This window comes from Cydia pomonella, chromosome 3, assembly GCF_033807575.1.
Source record: "Cydia pomonella isolate Wapato2018A chromosome 3, ilCydPomo1, whole genome shotgun sequence".
Taxonomy (NCBI): Eukaryota; Metazoa; Arthropoda; class Insecta; order Lepidoptera; family Tortricidae; genus Cydia; species Cydia pomonella.
Genome location: NC_084705.1, coordinates 26,058,538 through 26,079,757, shown reverse-complemented (window position 1 = coordinate 26,079,757; position 21,220 = coordinate 26,058,538). Strand labels below are relative to the sequence as shown.

Below are 21,220 nucleotides of genomic sequence, written 5' to 3'. Positions count from 1 at the left end.
AATAATGACTGATATGTAAATAAAATCCCAGAAATTATTACATGTATGCCTACAAGATTTTAGGAATTCCCTCGATTCTTCATGAAACCCATCATCAGAACTGGACATTGATGTATTAAGTACACCTTAAGAACCTTACTCACTACAAGCTTAATAAAGAATACAAAACGTGTGCCTTGAAAAGTTCCGTTCTGGAACACATCAGCAGGTCCACTTGATTAAATGTAGCTTTTTTTTTATAAAACGCCTAAAGATATTGATGTAAATCCAAAAAAAACTATATGTATTTCTATAAGGTTTGAGGTATCTATTAGACCTGGATCTAGACACAGATGTTTCTTAATAACCTTACTTTCTACAAACTTATCAGAACAAATCTATTACGGCGAGTGTTCCATCGAATTGCTCGGATTAATCCTTGCCGCCTCTTTTCGTCATCGCTCTACGCTACAACATTTTTTACCACTTAGATGGTTGGCAGTCCTCAACTGTGCATTTCTCTAGAAACTTCCTGCCTCAAACAGCTAAACTATGAAATGATCTGTCGCCTGCGGTAATTCCGGACCAATACGACATTTAAAACTTTAAGAAAACAGCGTATTCCAATCTTAAAGGCCAGCACCGAACTTACAATATGGTTATGGTTATTCCCCTATGGTTTAGCAGGTGTCCATGGGCGGCGGTAATCGCTTACCATCAGGTGTGACGTCTGCTCGTTTGCCTCTTATATCATAAAAAAAAAACAAAGAAGAAAAATCTCGCGCGTTCAAGAGTTCCGTTTTGGTCAACATCAGTAGTTCCACTTCATTAAATGCCACTAGTGGGAATGAAAAAGCTTAAGGTATTAATGAAAATCCAAAATGACTATATGCCTATAAGATTTGAGGTGTTCCCTCGCTTCCTCATGGAACCCATCGTCAGACCTTTACCTAGACACTAAGGTTCCTAAAAACCTTGGTACTTGAAACTTACTCGCTACAAACTTAACAAAGAAGACAAATCACGCGCGTGGAAGAGTTCCGTTTCTGATCAACATCAGCAGTTCCACTTCACCAAATGTACTTAACTACTTACTTACCACCCATTTATTTGAAACAGTACCTAGGTACTCCATTTTGATGCCGCTAGCTTGAAACTTCAATGGCCTCAGTGTCCGATGAACAACTTAAAAATGCTGAAAGTAATAACAATTATAATAAGTTGGGGAGTAGCGACCTTACACACCCGAGTGCTCCTGGGGACTTCTGTTACCGGACATACAATAATAATAACAATAAATAAATATTATAGGGACATTCTTACACAAATTGACTGAGTCCCACGGCAAGTCGAGAAGGCTTGTTTTGTGGGTACTCATACAACGACATAATAATATATAATATACAAATACTTAAATACATAGAAAACATCCATGACTCAGGAACAAATATCTGTGCTCATCACACAAATAAATGCCCTTACCGGGATTCAAACCCAGGATCATCGACTTACTAGGCCAAACCGGTCGTGAAAAAAAGAGCAAAAAAAAGAAAAAGAAAGATATGTCAAAAGAAAATGCGATTTGGAAACGTTATTCGCCACTTAAAACACTTTATATATCTGGTTCACAGCATTTATTTGGTGCTGATATAATGCCTGCAATATTACCCGAGTACATTAAAATATGAATAAATTATCATAAATTCAAAAGATGGTCCCTATAACAGTTCATTTTTACATGGAAAAATGCCTTTCATGTAAAATGTTTGTCAGACATATTTTTGGAAGTATAGTACAATCATTAACTTAGGTAACATTTCACGAATAAAAATACGGTAACACATATTTATAATTATTTTTTAAGTTATCCTACGCAAAATAGAATTGGAGAAACTGACATAGTCCCTATCATTCGACACGACACGTATAGTAAAGTTTGAATCCGCTCTAAGTCCCCTTACATAGACAGTGGGAAGTAAAATAATTCTTGTTCTGAAAACAATAAAATGTAAAATGATTAGGTAGGACAATCCAAACTTCTAAGGTCGCGTAGATCAGAAGTAGATATGAATTTGTTCGACAATACGATAGGAAACTTTTCAGCATTTACATTGGCGCATTTTTTCCTGGAATACTATCTAAATTGCACTTTGTATATATGCTACATTTTTTATATAATTTGGAGCCTTTATTTTCCATGGAGTCGAACGCTATATAGCAGCTATACGAGAAAAAATAATACTTTTATTTTACCTACCCCATGAATAGTGAAGATCATCAAGGAGCATACTCTCTGAGATCAATGGAATGGAGTGCCTTTCGATTGGAGAAAATTATAGCGTATTAGAAATATACTATTTTGTAATTACAATGTTGAATATTTTAAATTGCGTGTTTTGACAATTATTGTTGACAATATTACATTCAGAGTCATCTTGACATAACTTTAGAAATCCATAAACTAGTCTATACTTTTTAAAATGATGGAGTAAGACTGACGAGATTACCGCTATGTATAAATGTTTTACGTCAAGTAGAATTTTGCTTTAGAGCGACATCTGGCGTTGAGTAGAAAAACTAAGGCGTAATTAACTACAATTAATTAACTCATTAAATGGTTTTATTTTGGTCCCTGCAACGATTTGACCCCAGTTATATTATACGAAAAATAGCTTATAAAAATACTTTTCACATGATATACATGGCATTTGTATACACTCTTATTTCGCTGTGTATCAAGTAATTTTTAGAATGACGATTTTTTAAAACTGTACATTGTGTCCCTTTAAATACTTTATCATTGGTGTTGATACAAAAAACATAAAGCATTTTTTATATTCTTTCTAATAAAATACGCTAAAACTTTTTATATCCCGCGTATAAGGAAATATAACTGCTTATATGCGCAACTTCTTTTTTTATATAGCTCGGTCCCTGCAAGTGGTCCAAGGTTGGTGCCATACAATAAAATAATACTACGATTAAAAGCTTTAAAACGACATATGTCTCAACAGTATACATCCATGGGACACTCCCCATACAAAAGTGCCCATTGTCCTTTAAGCGTTTATGTTTCCAAACTGAACCTCTATATTTTGAGTTAATCCTAGAGGACCTAACTAACGGTATCAGATGAAATAAATTAAGAGTAGATGAACAATTAAATAACGCTGTCAAGCGTAAGCATAGTTAGACTCTAAACTACATATAGTACATACAAGGTGTAACAAAAGTGGAGATCCGTTTAAGAGTATATTAGGTATGGGGTTCTGGAGGAAAAGTCAAAGAAACAAAATTTACGAGGTTTTTTTTTATGGGGCAGGTCGTCTAAGTCAGCCAACCCTCCAGACAAACCCAAAAAATTATTTTGCGGAAAGTAAATGTATTTTGTTTATAATATAAATTTACCTAGCAGTTATAAGATAGGTAACCAGATGTGACTGAACTATTGTTGCATGGGTAACACATAAAGTAAAACAAATAAATCATCAATAAGAAACAGAGATAATAATAAATTGCTAGTACCTAGTTTTACTAATTATTTTGGCCAGAGATGTAGAAAATATTTAGTCCCTATGATCTATAACGAGTTACCATCGGATTTGAAGACCAAAAGGATAACAAAACGAACATTTAAAAAGAAACTTAGCAATAATCTATTAAATAAAATAAAAGGTAAAATACAACCGCTATAAATTGTATACATGCACTGCATTTTTATACTGTATGATCAGATTGTAGCGTTAACCCCTTACTTCATGTCGTAAACAAAAGTATTATATCTGTTTAAAAATAAACTTTAAAAGCTATCAATAGAATTGAATATTATAACTGCCATATAGGGCTGCGCATGCGGTAAGAGGTTAAATAGATAAAAATATAAGTAACATATAGACTACCTAGCTTGCATATTATAGGAGCTTCGTCTGCCAACAAACCACTCTGTGGTTTGGCAGAAGTATATTGTAAATATTTATAAGGCATGAAATGTGAATAAACGTTTATTTATTTATTTATTTATTTATTTATTTTTTATAAAAAGGAAGAGATGTGACGTTTACACAATAAAAGTGTGTTTTGTTTGTATATAATATGTGTAGTCCAACAAAACGCATTGCTCCAATGATACAGCCACTAATCGGAGTAACGGAAACAGCATTGACCTATAAAAATATAACATTTTTATTTTTTCAAAAACCGCTTGAGCGATTTTGATCAAATTTAAATGGACTGGATGGACTACCTGGAAAGTATACCCGTTCAAACAAAAATGTTTTTTCTAATCGGTTCCGGCATTATCGAGTAATCGGTGAACATACATTTAAAAAAAGATTCCGACGAATTGAAAACCTCTTCCTTTTTGAATTCGGTTAAAAAGTAAAGTGAAATAATACATATAGAGTTTCCATTTTATTTTGTAGTCATTATTATTATCAAAATTAGCTAAATGATTTAACTCAAAATCAAATTTAAAAAAAATATCCTGCAACTAGGCCTCAAGGACTTATTTAAAAGTCATATACATTTACAGTAATATCATGTAGTGACATGAAAAATACTTAGTAACATTATAAATACAACAGCCAATACTTGGGTAAACATTACATTGTAATCTTGCAAATAAATAAATAAATAGTCACAATATATTATTACATTAATATTTAAACATCATGTAATAAATTTGACTATAAATTTGCCTGCAGCTAAGTAATTCAAAATATATTTTCTATTTTTAAATCAACTTCTCGCTAGCGTTGCCTTAACCCGTCATTTGGCGGGGACACAAATATGTTTGCACCACTAATGGCCAGGAACGGGTTAATCGATCCCTGTTTGCACCCCCGCGTAAAGTTACAAGGTCCCATACGGTTATATTTGCTCGCACTCTGCTTAAGGTTTATTCAGAAACTCAAAATTTATATCAACATGGTATCAGTGGGTTCCAGTTAAGTACCTAACCCGTATCAACTGTTCTCTTGAGCTAGAATTTGCGCGTGTATCCAATTTGTTTAAGATATATTGATTAATCAGATTGTTTTTGAGTAGCTAAAGAGATACTCGACCGTCGGATTTGTTGACGTTAAGCTACCTATCAATGATAAGTGCATTATATTTGGAATTTAAAACGATGCTGTAAATATTTTTCGCGGAAATTGTGATGTAATATAAAACTCTCAATGGTATTATAGGATAAAGACTTTGTACAGAATATTCCTGCTGATATATTTTTTATAATTTATTTTGATATATTCCTTTTGTTTAGGTAATTACTTGTAAGTTTATATTGAATATTTTAATAACCAACTTGTGGAATCATGTCTTATCCTTACGTAATTGGTACTGATATCATCATAGGCCAAAAAAAACTACAGAAGATAGTCGATATGTATCGTTAAAATATCGAAATAGCCAGGAAAAAGACTGGTGGGTGTAAATAGGTACTAACAGGGATTTTGAGGCTTGTGTTATATCTACCATAATATGCTTAGTGGAATAAACAAAAGTTATTTATTTAACAAATATAAGACTTTAAAATAATTACTTTAGTAATTAATAAAATTAATTAGTTTCGTAAAGTATTTTTTTTGTTTTGTTTCGTAATATTTGAGTCGTGGTCGTGAGGAAGCCGGGCTATAATCCAAATAAGGCCTAGTTTACCCTCTGGGTTGGACGGTATTGGCAGTCGATGACTTAGAAACTAGTGCCTAGATCGGACCATAGGTTCCCATGAGCTGTGGCAAAATGCCGGGACAACGCGAGGAAGATAATGATGATATTGAACTGTATTTATTGTCATTGTGTAATAAAAAAACTTTTACAACCCTACGAGTATTATAACTGTATTCTTAAATATGTCACAATAGAGCCCGTGACACCTGTGTTGACATCATTTAGGTAGGGACGCTGTGAAATCGCTGTAGACAATGTTGTCGGTCTTATTAAACCGAATTACTTTTTTTGAATTGATCAAATAGGAACCCATTAACTCTCCAATCTACTAAATTAATTTGTACTTAGAGACTACAACCCGAAAACTCCGCAACCCTTAAAAAGCGGAAGTGTTAAATCACGAAAAGTAGACTGCTCCGTTCTTTTGTGGGTTTTTCATTCTTGCAATCATCAAGAAGGTCGCAAAAGCTATTACGTGAAATATACTTACGCTATTGCAGATATGGACGAAATAATTTTCCTTCGTAAAGCGGGCGTTTACTTTGTAACACAAGCCAAATACTTTGTTAATATACGGTACAATGCCGCTTCATTTAATGAAAAGGGCATATGCTACTAAAGTAAACACACACATTAACTGTTTTACTTTACCGTGGAGTAATGCTGGTCCATGAGAAATTTATTATATTGCCACATGTGCGCTTGCCATTATTAGCTTTATTTCTCATATCTATGAACGTTGGAAAAACGAACGTACCTAATACAGGTTCATCGTAAAAAAATATTATATGTATGGCTCCGCCATTTTAAAAGATTTTCAAAAGCTAAGTCGACAAAAAACAACTGTTTAATCATCGAACCTGGTCATACAATTTCAAGCGAATCAACACTGGCATGTATAGAAAGAGACGTTAGCGAATATGTCAGTGTCAGGTCAATGACAAGCTCGTGGCAGCCGTACAGCAGAGGAGAACATCCGGATGCGAAGGCATTTTTGTCTAAATTGAAACTCGGTTAATAAGTCTGTAAGTATCTAGAATTGTCTCAAGAGATAACACCGACGACCACCGGATTTGACGACCGGTTTGGCCTAGTGGGTAGTGACCCTGCCTACGAAGCTGATGGTCCCGGGTTCAAATCCTGGTAAGGGCATTTATTCGTGTGATGAGCATGGATATTTGTTCCTGAGTCATGGGTGTTTTCTATGTATTTAAGTATTTATAACTCAATACAAGCCTTATTGAGCTTACTGTGGGACTTAGTCAATTTGTGTAGTAATGTCCTATAATATTTATTTATTTATTTATTTATAACCATTAAGTGGGATGTTGATTCGACGATCATTGTCCCGATAGTTGTTTCAGCGAACGGTCTCATAGCTAAGAGTCTCGACCAACAGTCGAGACTCTCACTATGTGGCTGGCTCAAGGATCAGGGGTCTATTTCTCGAACGGTATTAGACTAATATTATTAGTCCACGAACTGTCAAACCGTATGGGTTACCATGGCAACATACTAATAATATTAGACTAACACCGTTCGAGAAATGGGCCCCTGATGTAGAAGGCGTTATTATTTAGACTTGGACACGGCACGGATAGTCCGTCGGTTATTCTCTCTGTAGCAATGACCATTGGCCGTTAGCGACACCCTACGTTAGGTTTTTTATAATGTTTTAATTCGTACCTATATATTTACTATGTATTTATAGATATTTTTTTAATCATACCCACAACATACATGGCGTTGACATCAGAACAAAGAAAATTATGCAAACTTAATTGCTAAATTTTTTACATTAATTACAAAGCCATGTGTCGGGGCTTAGAATTTTTTTTTTATTTCACTTTTAATTTTTATAGGTACTCATTTAACATATAGGTAGCCTTAGAAAGAAAATAAATGAAGAGAATAATAACCTACTGTAAGGTAGCTCAAGTAAATAAGATTAAGGTAATCTTTATTAAATAGGCCCGATCATCTGAATGCTGATTTTCCATTCAAAGGAATGATCAAAACTCGCTGTGGAGAATAACAACAAAATATAAAGATGTTATTATTTACGCATTTCTCTCGTCATATAAACGTCATGTTGCCTGGCATGGGTAAAATATTCACAAAGAAACTGAAGGATACTTTACTAGATTGTATTTTACTGTAATTAGTGTTTAGAAAACAATTAGTGGAAATGGGAGATAATTGGGGTAGACTGGCATTTTGGTGCAAGTTTTGCATAATGAATATGAATAAATTATAATTTTAGGATGCATTCGCTTTGAGTGACTCCAACTACTTAAGTTAATTCATCTAGAGCTAATGCTAATTCATTTTAATAATTATGAAATGATTTTAGAAGTATTAGTGGCTTAAATTAAAACATTATAGTAGTTCCTATAATGCGAATACTATGTTTTATTTTATTGACTAAGTTCCAGAAGCAGTGGCTGGACGTCGTGTTAGCGGACATGAAAGAGAACAATCTCACACCTGAGGATTCCGAAGACCGGGCAAAATGGAAAAGTTTGAGTGACCCTGACGCTAGGCCGGTTAAACACTATTTTGAAGAAGAAAACTAAGTCCCACAGAAAGCTCAATGAGGCTTGTGTTGCGGGTACTCAAACAACAATGTATAAAAAAATATACATATTTTGTATATTTATAAATAATTAAATACATAGAAAATCCATGACTCAGGAACAAATATCTGTACTCATCACACAAAATAAATGCCCTTACCTGGTTGGAACCCAGGACCATCGGCTTCATAGGCAGGGTCAGTACCCACTAGGCCAAACAGGTCGTCAAATACTTTAAAACTTATTTAATCAAAATATATGAAAAATATTAAAAATACATCCCTCGGGCGATTATTCAAGAAAGTTGAGTTCCAATTTCCCGTATAAATATTTGAATAACACGCAACCATGATCATTGTTTAGTCACCAGTCCTAAAACGGCTTGTATATTTTTTAAATGGTATTACCTTCTTTTAAACGACATGGACCCACGTGGCTCGCATCGCTTATAAAACTTCCTCGCCCATAATTTTAACACTAGCATTGCTGAGTGGATTACTGCTCCTGACGTGGGTCTGAGTGGGGAACGCAATGGAGAGTTAATGTACTTGTAGGTAATACGTTGACAATCTTGTTATAACGTAACTTGGGGAACAAAAGGTTGTTTTGAAGAGCGAAATATGACTTTGTTATGTTGTTGACGACAAAATTGCGTGAGTTTAGGAGCGGTATTTTATTCTTTGTTTTCGGATTGCTCGTGGCATTATACGTGCTAGCACAACAAAATTTCTCACGTAATTGTTTTGGCGAATACTTGTACATGCATATGCATTTACCTTTCAAAACGACAGCATTATCTAATTGTACGAATAATTGAACGTACGTAATATTAGATGTTTGACCATTAATTTTATCTCAACACAAAAACCATGAAATTACGTTATATAAAGTTTTTAGTAGTGCATTAACGAACAATACTACTGAAATAAATTAAGTAGCAAGGTATAAACACTGTAATGATACAATGTTACTGCAACGATACTCTTTCGACTAGAGCACAAAGTGTTACACCTACAAATTTCATCTTATACCTTTAAACGAACAATTTATGTATAAGTATATATATATGTTACTACGGAAACGGCTTTAACGATTTCGATGAAATATGATATATGGGGGTTTTCGGGCCAAAAAATCGATCATATCTCTGTAAAACCGCACATTTTTGGGTTTTAAATGTTTTCCAAGCAAAGCTCGATCTCCCAGATATTAGGTACCTAAAGTCAGCATCGGTAACGGATGAGACAACGCTCCAAAAGTATCTGCCAACCAGCCCGCGTAGCCAACATGCCAGTCATCTCTCTTCATCACTCTTATATATTAGTGCCACTCCAGTTCCAGTTGCGTTTCGTTGGTTTCGTTCGCCACGGAACGTTAACGATTGGCATGTTGGCTACGCGGGCTGAAATTATTTTCCAAATAGATATATAGTACTGCGAAATACACGCATCAGTTCCAATATGCTGCTAGTGTATCAAATAAAATAAATAATAATAATAATATTGCTCCCATTTACATATATACCTAAGGACGGGCCTTACGGGCAATAAGAATGGCGCCAGTACGGTGGTGTCACGCACACGAATTCGAGCCAATCGTGCAGTCTAACGCCACAACGCGATTGGTTGATGAGTTCGCATCACGCGCGCGATTGGTCACAACTAGTTGCGTTTGACTGCACGATTGGCTCGAATTCGTGAGTGACACCACTGAACTAGCCCCATTCTTGCTGCCCGTAAGGCCCGTCCTTAGATATACGTCAATGATTGCTACAGTTAGCGTTCTAAAGTATCTGTTACAGCCTTTATCTCAGATACTTTGTTTATTTTTTGGTAGGATTAATTTAGCTGACGTTTTTGAATATGGCCACGGTTTTGTGCTTATCTAAATTATCAAACCCTAAAATAATAAAATATAGCCAAATTATATTATTATATACCTAATAATTTAGATGCCTGAAAAATAATTAACGTTTATTTTTCGATTGACGTACATAAATGAATAACGATTGTCACCTTCGCTATGCCCTGCTCCCTTTTACCCTTTCATTACATTTAACATTCACGTGAATGAATATTTGACACGTCGGCAATCATCGCTGTAATCACGTAGATTGAGGTATTCGTTTCCAAGTCACGTAGGTAATTAGGGTCAAGTTTGATTTGTGCTACAATGACCACCCAAATTACGGGTAAAGAGAATTTTATTTGCAATTGCGACAGCTCAGCTTTTTGAAGGAATGTCGGTAATGGTAATTTTATTTTCCTACTCCTCTACTGTTATCTGTCATTTATGCATTCATTAACACGAATATAAGAACATACATAAAAGGTTTCAAGAAAAGTCTATAATTGTCTATTCCTCATGAAACTCTTGTGCTTTTAATCGCTATAACGTTACTGCGATTAATGGCTACCAACCTAACAAAACGAATACAGTTTTAAACTAAGTGCATTGCTGCCAACTTACAAAATATTCATTTGGTTGCATAGTAAAAATAATTACTTCATAAGTCAGAAACACGCATGTGACACCCGTAATATAGCAACACCCATAGACTACGAAGACCGCTTAGCGTTGCTTGTTAGTCTCCGTAGGCTACGGTGGCCAAAATTGAGAAAAAAACTGTCCAAAAATTTAATTTAGCAAGTAGCAAGTACCAGGGCCTCATGAGTTACGAGGTGTCGCTGACCGGCCGGCCGCGGCCCGGGGCGGGCTGGGCGCGTAACAAGGGGTATGCTCGCGCGTCTTGGCTATATACTTTTGCTTTGTTGACCTAAATTAAGATTTATTTTTGTTGACTCGTAGGAAAAATATTGTATGCAACGTTGTATAAGTAGGTCAAAAAATGCTCGTGGCGTATTCCTTTACAATGTTCGCCTACGCCTTCGGCTCCGGCTCACATTGTAACTGACGCCACTCGCCTTTTTTGACCCTTCTTATACAACTGTTGCATAAAATACTATAATACTTTAAGTACTAGTTCTAACATTTGCTTATAACTTTGAGTAAGTACGTGAATTTATTAATAAGTACCTGAATCTCATGAATAGTCCTAAGTGTGTAAAGAAACGGATAAACTAGAAGTTCTGGAAAATATAGATTATAAAATTAAAACATTGGAACGTAACGAGTTACTGAAAACCAATATTTAGAAGAAATATGTGAAGTGACTGGTCAGCAGTAATTTGATATAAAAATATCTTAGCGAAACATGTCTTTATATTATATCTTTGTACTTTACATAGTGGTAGAAATTATGTGAGCTGACTTTGAGTGCACGTCAACGTATATTTAACTTATTTCCTTAGGTACCATACGTGTGCACAGAAAATAAAAAAATATTTTCTAGTATCAAAACTATAATTCCTACTTCACAAAGTGTGACCAGCCCAAGATTTTTTGAATTTCCCGCCATAAATTTGTGTAATATTTCAGTAGCCAGACTCTATCATGGTCAGCTCATTGCCGCACATAAACATATTTAAATAGGTAAATATTACAGACAATCAAATCAACATTAATCTTATATAACATTTCAAGAGCGTAATATTTTACGCTTTGCCAATGTGTGAGTTTATGGCACAACAGCGTAAACTGTACGTTTTACGACCAATGTTTTCGTATAACTAAAGCCGTAAAAAACTATTACGAGTTGTTTTTCGGGTTCCCGTGTTTGTTTTGATCCCATCGAGGGGATTAAAAAGTAGTTTCATTGGTTTAATGAAAGCAACAAGTTTTAAACTGACTTTAATTAAGTTAGGTACGTGCCTACCTTATTAGCTTACTCGTATGTTACAAGCAAAATGGAGAGTCATAATCCTCTGTTGAGGGCGGGGCGTGACAATAACCACATTGGTATTGCGAGCGCTGTGGAGTATTCTGTTCTAATGTATTAAAACAACGTGGTATTTTATAAGATATCCATCAAAATAACAGTGGGTGTTCCATTTCGCGATTCAAATTATATAGAATAAATATATTATAAAACTTAACTTGGGTCCCACAGGATGGATCTCGGGGCAGTGGAAGACCAAAACGGAGATGGCGGAACGACCTTGATACATTTTGTAAGTAGTGGCGAGAGTGTGCGTTGGATAGGACCAAATGGCGAGAAACAGAGGGCCAACCGCGAACCACGTTCGACGTGTTGCGTCTCTGTCGCATTTGTAAATTAGTAAGTAAGTGTGACAGGGAGGCAATACGTCGAACGTGGTTCGCGGTAGGCCTTCAGGGGAGGCCTTTGCTCAGCAGTGGGACACTCTTACTGGTTAAATAAAAAAAATAAAACTTAAAACTAAAAAGTGGCTGGAGAATTTTCTTGCTAAGTAAGAAGTAATTGATGTAGACAAGGGAAAGTGAAAGCTCACAGCTCGAAAATGAATGCATATTAGTCTTATAAGTTACAATAAATACATAATTTGTTTAATAAACAAATTTGATGCAATCCGTTACAAACGGTGTAACGTAATTTCATTTAATAAACAACGTATAACGTTTAGATGGCAAATCGACTTTTACTGAATTCATCTTGTATGTGTTTCGAAATTAACAATTTTACTTCAATATCTAATTAATATATATTAATTTTTAAAAAATAACAAAATTAGATTGCAGACAAAAACCATGAAAAACTGTTATAACAGTTTGTCTGTTTAGTTTTAACATAGTCAAAATATTTTCTCCACACCAGCTCGTAAAGGCTCTCTTGATTGTTCAAAAACGAATGAGAAAGTTGCAATTTACCCACAAGTGTGGCAAAGAAATTTGATGCAAATTTTGAGTTTTCTCCTCTTCTTATGTAGGCTGGTAGAATTGGCTTGTAAGTGGTGATTTTTAATGATAAATATTTAATAACGTTCGTTTGGTCTTGATTTGATTTTGTTTGATGTTTTACAGTTACTATTTTCCTCGCGTTGGTATGGTGAAACAATTTGTGGTTTATTCGGTGGCAAAATTTGTTTAACCCTCGTGCCTTGAAACCCTAGCGACGCTCAAGTTTCCACTTTTCGAATCACTCACTATGCTCTTTGTTCAATTTTGGAATCTTTTACTTGCTCGGGTATCAATGTTAGCACGAGCTGTTAAACAACAACTTTGCCCCCTTGTAAAACAAATAACTTTTAATTATTCGGAATTTAAGAAAATAATGAAAAAAAAATACTTGCTTATTACTTACAGGAATCATATTTACGGAAATGGTAATAGCTCACTTTTCAAATTTTGAAATGTTGTCTATTATGCTTTAAATAGGTAATGTCCTTTGGACTCATACCCCAGCCTCGTGCACACCTCTCACACTTCATCTCGACACTTATTTGCGTGCGATATTTAGGTTTCCGGTGAAGAGAATATTGCGTGGAAACCTACATGCATTTGCGATGAAATGTAAACCTCTAAATGAAGTCTACAAATGGCAGTCAGGGGATCGTAGCCTAATCCCTCTCCAACACATGTAAAGAAGACCTGGTCCTAACAGAACTTCACGATTCACTTAATTTAAACTGGTCATAACCCACTTATAGATCGTGTCATTCAAGAAGACGCCTTGATTCGTAATGTCAAGATATTAAATGTTAGATTTGACAAATCTGCGCGACATCGTCGATCAAAATTTGACAATCCATATTTGAACTGCAAGTTATGCTTTTAATTTTGTAAGAAGCACCAATAAACAAACACATATAACGGAATTCAAAGCTGCAGTAAGTTTAATTGTATCACAAACCTTACAATAAAGCAATTTAGCAAAGAATATAAACAGCAGAAGTTTCCTTTGACAATATAAAAAAAATATTTGGTTCCTTTATAAATAAATAAATAAATAAATATATCTTTATTTCAGACCCAGAAGTCCATATATGGTTAGTAAAATTAACTTAAAACCTATATTATTAACAAAGGTTATACTATGCCAATCAGACCTACTTGACATAGGTCAAAGTAGATCTGACCTGCTCCATCCAATGCCACATTATGGGGCAGCTAAATCTGTCCGCAATCACCTTCAGAATGCTGTTTCGACTTTCCCTTACGCGACCCATTAGCGACGTGATTTTTTTACGCATTATCGCGTGAAAATCGTCCGTGTGCGCTTGGGCGAACATTCCTGATGCACTGCACCATTTTGGAAGTCTCAACAGCATTATAACAACATCTTAGTGCTTACTCAGCTACTCACGCAACCTTGCTTCGAAAAGAACATTTTTACTTGGCGACTTACCTACATCTTCACGAAGGAGCTTTCTTCTTACAAGAGCTTTACATTGCGAGTAAACTTTAAGTACTACTGCTTATTGTTTAGTGCATCCTTAAAATTAAAATGGTTCTGTTATAAATTCAGACAAGTCCGAGGAATAAAGGCATAATAATTTAAAATTTAATGTAACCTGTGTTACTTCCTGATGGCGTTTAGTCCTTAGCCTTTAATAGGAAAGGGAAGGCTTCTTAATACAAACGTAGTCCCCATTTTCCTGTCTGGACATTATGGAAAATATTTTTACATAATTAGATGTACAATAACCATAGATGCCCTTACGTTTGATTTATTTTCTATTTTTGGATTATTGTAAAAATTAGGAGAGAAAAAGAGATTACATACAAATTTTAAAATGCTCCTTACTCTTAATAATTAAAATTTCGAAAAAAATCTAACGTAGGGCTGTGGTTGATATACAAAAAACGGTGTCAAAATATATTTCATAAAGCGTTATCCCACAGAACCTATTTTTTTTTTCATGTGAACATGGGTGAAAATGTGAAAAATGCGAAAATGTGACGTTTGTCATGAGAATAGATTTGACATAGACTAATAAAGTCCACAACGTCTAGTATTAATTTTATATAGAACACTTAAGTAAGGACGCTAAGCACGAAGAATTTCGTACATTGACCCGCCTGTCCCTATCGCGCGTAATTATATTGCTGTCCCGCCCATGTACCGGCGGGCAATGCCACTGTGCAAGCGGGAAATCAATATAATTATGCGCGTGAAAAAGAGAGAAGATCGGGTCACCTGTGTTCTACAGGACACCGCGTCACTTCACTCACGTCCTCCCGACAACCGCCGACAGCGCCAGCTCCCCAGAGCACTGGTGCCAGAAGCAGAAGAGGAGAGCCACAACAGCAGCCTGAGAGGCACCGCAAGCAGCTAAGCCGCTGATAGGCCAACGAAATTGACCCACAAAGCTATGACAGGTTATCTCAAGTGGCCGGTCACTGCCCACCGAAGCCGCATCCCAAACTACATTGGGTAATGAATGACCACCATGATACGGACGACGAAAACAAACCGCCAAAAATCCCCCAAAAGCATGGAAAGGCCACTCACTCCTCCACTAGGAGGTGTGAAAGAAGCAAGTGTATGGTCGTCAGTGTTCGGAAATCGTCCCAAACAGCCGTCGTCTCTTTCCATGAACCGATGTACAATATTTTTACCGAGCACTGTTACTGTTTAAGTTATTACTGTGAAGCAACCCTATGTTATAAAATAAAAGCAGCCAGGTGCTTTACAAAAGGGCAGTGTACGTTTTATGATGTTGCCTTAATAGAATATTTAATAAATCTTACCAAACCAAAGCATATTGTAGCTTGGAAGATTTTTTTATTTCTTTGAACTCTGTCTACTTAATTAAGTTTGTAAAATAATTATAATTATTATGAGAGATCATTTGAGCACTCCTCTTTAATTCTTCACAATATCACTAGTGGCTCTGTGAGCTGTAGATATCGCAAACTCCGTTAGCCTTGTACCACGATACGTGATTTTTGCACTGACACCCATTGCTGAGCATAAGCCTCTCTTTGTGAACGTTACTTAGGGCTGATTTAGACGGCGCGCAAACTCGCTTGCGATTTTAGTTACATTGCGGACTATTGAGGGTTACATCCAATTCAGCCGACCGATCAAACACCGCAATGTAATAAAACTCGCCTGTGAGTTCTCGCACCATCTAAATGATATCCTGGTCCTGGGCTACTCTTATCCAGGATTGCTCCTTAATCTTCCAAATGTAGTTCACCTAGCAAGCGAACGCATGCAAGCTCAACATGTCTTAAAGAAACTATAATAATACCAAAACCGCTTTTTTTTAGGCGCTGGCCTGCCATAGCTTCGCCATTTTAACTGAAAATAGTAATTTGTTTTACAAGGGGGCAAAGTTGATGGTCAAATTACTTTGCCACTCTTGTGGATAAAATGCAACTTTCTCATCAGTTTTTGATTAATCAAGAAAGCCGTTATGATGTGGGGAAAAAATATATTTAATTATCGAACCTGCTCACAAAATTTCAAGAGTATCGGTTGAGAAAAGCGACCCGTAGAGGAGAACATCATACGAAAGCATTGTCCAAGTTAAACCAGAGCCTTCGCTTTCTTTCGGTTAATAATTTCTAACTTAACCATATTTCATGTCGCAATTACTCTGTCTCAATTTATAAAGCTAGAAGTTGTCTTCAGCCGACTTACCTAAAATAAATCGTTTACTTACTCAAGAGTGCCAATCCACTACCTTAACGTGAGGGCCTACCGCGAACCACGTTCGACGTGTTGACTCTCTATCGCACTTGTAAATTAGTACGTAAGTGTGACAGGAAGGCAAAGCGTCGAACGTGGTTTGCGGTAGGCTCCCTGTTTTTTGGCCTGTACGGTAAATTTTCTTTGAAAAATGACTAATATACGTAACCTTTAAAGGGAACAGCTCTAGGGTTTTATTGATTCGTAGTTTAAATACCAAATCTAGATAAGATTTTTAATGGTATTATTCTCACTTGAGGGCTCATGGAATTTAGTAACGAAAATATCAACGTAAGTACCTTAACGAGTCATACCTGTCTAAAGGGAAGAATAGTAAATAAATAAATATAATATAAATAACGGTACTTTTTCTATGATATTTCCATTTCGGACTTTGACTTTTATGTCGATCGCTTCAGCATAATATATTTTAGGTTTATATGTCGCTTCGTTTTTTATGTATTGAAAATTGAAAAAAAGGAAAACTTATAAACCTAGTTTTTCATTGTGTCAATAACTTACTAAAAAATCATGGAAATAGAAAAATTTTTTTGAAGTGGAAAAACGTTTTCTCGGTGGTATCGTTGTATACTATTCCCTTTTCAAATCACTGTTATGATGGCATTTGGCATGGCTATTAATACGACTGCGGGAAAACCACTGTCGTCTATTGTCTAGGCATTGTGCATTATACAGGACAGTTGCTAAACGTTGATGTAATATAAACTATAACTAATATATCATTACTCGAGGCAATGGCATGCGCAACGTAATGCCGTTCTGCTAATTCTGAAACAATTCTGATACAGATACATGATATATGAACATGACTGGAAGTGATACCGTAAAAGGGGAAAGTGTGGTAAACGGACATTGGGTAATTCCGGACACTAAAGTATCCAAGTTTTTCAGTCCTCTGCGTTCCGCTAATAGAAAGCGTCGTCGTCGTTGGAAGCGTCGGCAATCTATAGTGAATGGACTGTTATTGTGACGGCAGATCACCCAAATGTGCGAAAGTAAGATTATTCAAAGTTTTTGCTGCGGATTCTAATAGGGTTGTTTCCAATTTTTTGAAACGCTTGTATTACGTTCTATATTAACTAAAAGTTGCCCTAAAATTCAACTTTTATACTAAAAACGGCTTTAAATATGTTAAATTAACAAAATATATTTTGACACATGCTTTCGCGCCCAAAACGCTCTTTGAAAATTGTGTGACGTCACAGTGTACGGTTTGACACATAACTACATACACACGTAGAAGATACGAACTGTCAACTGTCATTTGTTGTTTATCGCCTAACTGTCAACAGTGTCAATCCGAGAGTTGTGACGTCATCAGAATCTTCAAAGACGTTTCGAGTTTGGTCACGTGACGTGTGCCAAAAGATATTTTAAATTCAATATTTATAAAAATATGGTAATTACGGGTCCCCTAAAAGTAGTTTAACATGTTCTTATAATCCAAAAGAATTTATTGTGATACAATTCTGCCCTAAGATTTGTAGATGGAAACAACCCTATTGGTTCAGAAAAATATAATGTCGTGTTTACGAATTTATGTATAGAGTGACTGTAATATTCTTGTGCCCAAAGAACATCACAATATTATTTAATACACTAGTACTTGTTGTTTATCTAGAAACAAATTAAAATTACATAAGTACTTAAACAGATACTGTTATAACGTTACTGATTAGTATACATATCCTAATAGTAACTGGTACTGATTTGATACGTGATGTAAATAGTAAGAAAATTAGAGCAAACACCTTTATCTTTCTATTTCTGCAACACACCCCTAAAACGAAGGACAACACGGTTCACTCTTTGCACGCTTACTGAGCTTCTTCCGTATATGCTATCTAACTTGCCAGAGCGAGACAGCGATATTAAGAATGTGAAATAGTGAGCTATCTGGTTTTACCCGCTATCTCACCACCTCACTTTCCCCTAAATACGAACGGTTCAATAAAATACGTATGAATAAAACACGTAGTAAGTTGCACAATATTAGAAAAAAATGTATTAACTAAGAAACAATTTAGGTCCGCATTATCGTCCTAAAAAAGATTTAAATTAGCTAGTAACTTACGATTTCGTGCTATAAATTTTACTCTATTCAATAAAAAAGTTTCCAGTTGATGAAAAAAATGATTACTAGGTACTTATTGTTTTAACTTCTACTTATTTCAAATAATAAGTTCGCAGATTCTCAGTATCTGGCATGAAATATCGTAATCCTGTCTGATTTTAATAAATTACACGACGGATACGATTCAAAGTTTGAGACACGAATTGATAATTAACTATGATTGATTATCAGATGAACTATGGCTTATCATCCGTCTGACCCTGAGGACCGGACCGCCATTAGAGTTACCCCTAACAGTACCCTATTGACCCTAAATCAAGGGTGGTATGGTAATAACTGTCTTTGAACTAAAGTATGTAAGTGATATATATTATTCAGTTGTTCGTAAGTTTGCCTCGATAAGTCCACAGTAGTTTCTCAATTAGGGTGGGCACTCGGAATCGATCAGCAGTTCCTCGAAGTAGTTATTCTGAAAGTAAAAAAATATATTTGTTCTATATAGGTACATAATGTAAGGGAATAAGTAGATCTATATATACATACCTATTATGATTTAAGTTTAGCGAATATTGCTCCTAATATACACCGTGTTTTTTTATTTAAATTACTTAAGTAACTTTCTCAAAGATACCGGTAATCTAATAAACTCTATTTCGGCGATAATCAATAGTTATTTTTTATCTGTCAAGGCCCTTATGAGCGTGTACACATGCCTTATGGCCTGCTTGTATATTGATTAGTGTTCAGTAAGAGTATATACACTTGAAACTAAACGTAAGTACTATCTCGGACGATCGATGTTCGAAATTGCATTGGTATGCATTTTAAATCACGACATTTTAATTTTATTTTATTCTTATTAGTGATGTTATGATTTGACAATGCTTTAAATTCATTACTTATTCGTAACTGTTTTTAATAGTATAAGTTATTCACAAATTTTTAATATATTAATAATTTTTACTATATTATGTAATTATGAATGTAGTATTGTTATCCCAAATGAATGATTTTATTTATTTATGTTATTTTTCAGTTGTTTGGTTGAGTTGAATGTAATGCCCGTATTACAACAATGCTATATGCAACATTTAATTACTTAATACATAGGTATATATATTAATATAAATAAATAATAAATAAATATTATTATAGGACATTATTGCACAAATTGACTAAGTCCCACAGTAAGCTCAATAAGGCTTGTATTGAGGGTACTTAGAAAACGATATATATAATATATAAATATTTATAAATACTTAAATACATAGAAAACACCCATGACTCAGGAACAAATATCCATGCTCATCACACGAATAATGCCCTTACCAGGATTTGAACCCGGGACCATCAGCTTCGTAGGCAGGGTCACTACCCACTAGGCCAAACCGGTCGTCACTATATATTTTAAATACCTAGGTCTGTCATTTAGTTTCCTTAAACTTACTTACCGATACCCCGAAGTTAACGTAATTCAATAAAAACACGGTGTATACATTAATAAAAAGAAAGCAATGCGAACAATACATATTTACAATTTTTATTAATTAATTGAATCATGTATTGTACTACTGTGTATGTTCGAAAAATATTTTCTCTTTTATTCAATAAAATAACAATATATTTACGAAACAACAAAGGAATAAATATAGTAATTTTTGATAGTAAAACCGTATTAATTAAATTATTCTCGAGTGCCGTAAGCTCTTCACGTTATTTGCCCATAACAGCCGCCTTGGGTTTTCGATCGCCTTGGATCTTGGGACCTTGGGAAAATTCGTCAAAATTCTCCGGTTGCCGGTTTTTAGCAATTTTAAGGCTAACGACCCAAAGAGCCTAGCCAAGGTGACTATTGCTTGCGCTACGATAACGAAACGCTTTGTGTCTCTCTATCGATTTTCGCTACCGTGCGTAAATTATTGGCATGTTGGCTATGCACCTAGAACCATTTCTCTTAAACCTGATTAGAATCGCAATTGGTCCTAACCAAAAGATCTGCTTGTAATAACTACTGAAATCGCTTCCATAACTGAATTATCTATGTAGGAATCATAATGCCGATAGTAACGCGCACTAATGAGACGGTTAACCGACCGTGCAGATGGAGCTTGTGTATTTGTCATGATAAATGATACAGAGGATATGTATTGTATGGCTCCATGAAAACCGGATTTGTAGGAATTGGCTGAGTGGGTAAGAGACGTGACACGTATAAGAATCCATGTTAAATAAATTGATTATATAAAAAAACATACATTTAAAATAACAAAATACATACAAAATATGTATTAATTAGTCATGGGTGTTTTACATGTGTAAAACACCCATGTCAAGTCAAGTCAAGTCAAAATATTCTTTATTCAAATAGGCCTAGCAACAAGCACT

At 35.1% G+C, this 21,220-nt stretch overlaps 1 long non-coding RNA gene across 1 annotated transcript in view; it reads left to right on the top strand.

Moving 5' to 3' along the window:
• LOC133516428 (uncharacterized) overlaps nucleotides 1-14,354 on the top strand; it is a 452,437-nt gene extending 438,083 nt beyond the window's left edge. The window contains exon 2 of the long non-coding RNA XR_009799220.1: nucleotides 14,129-14,354. This is a non-coding gene — a long non-coding RNA (uncharacterized LOC133516428). The remainder of the gene's footprint in view (nucleotides 1-14,128) is intronic.
• Nucleotides 14,355-21,220: the final 6,866 nt, after the last annotated feature.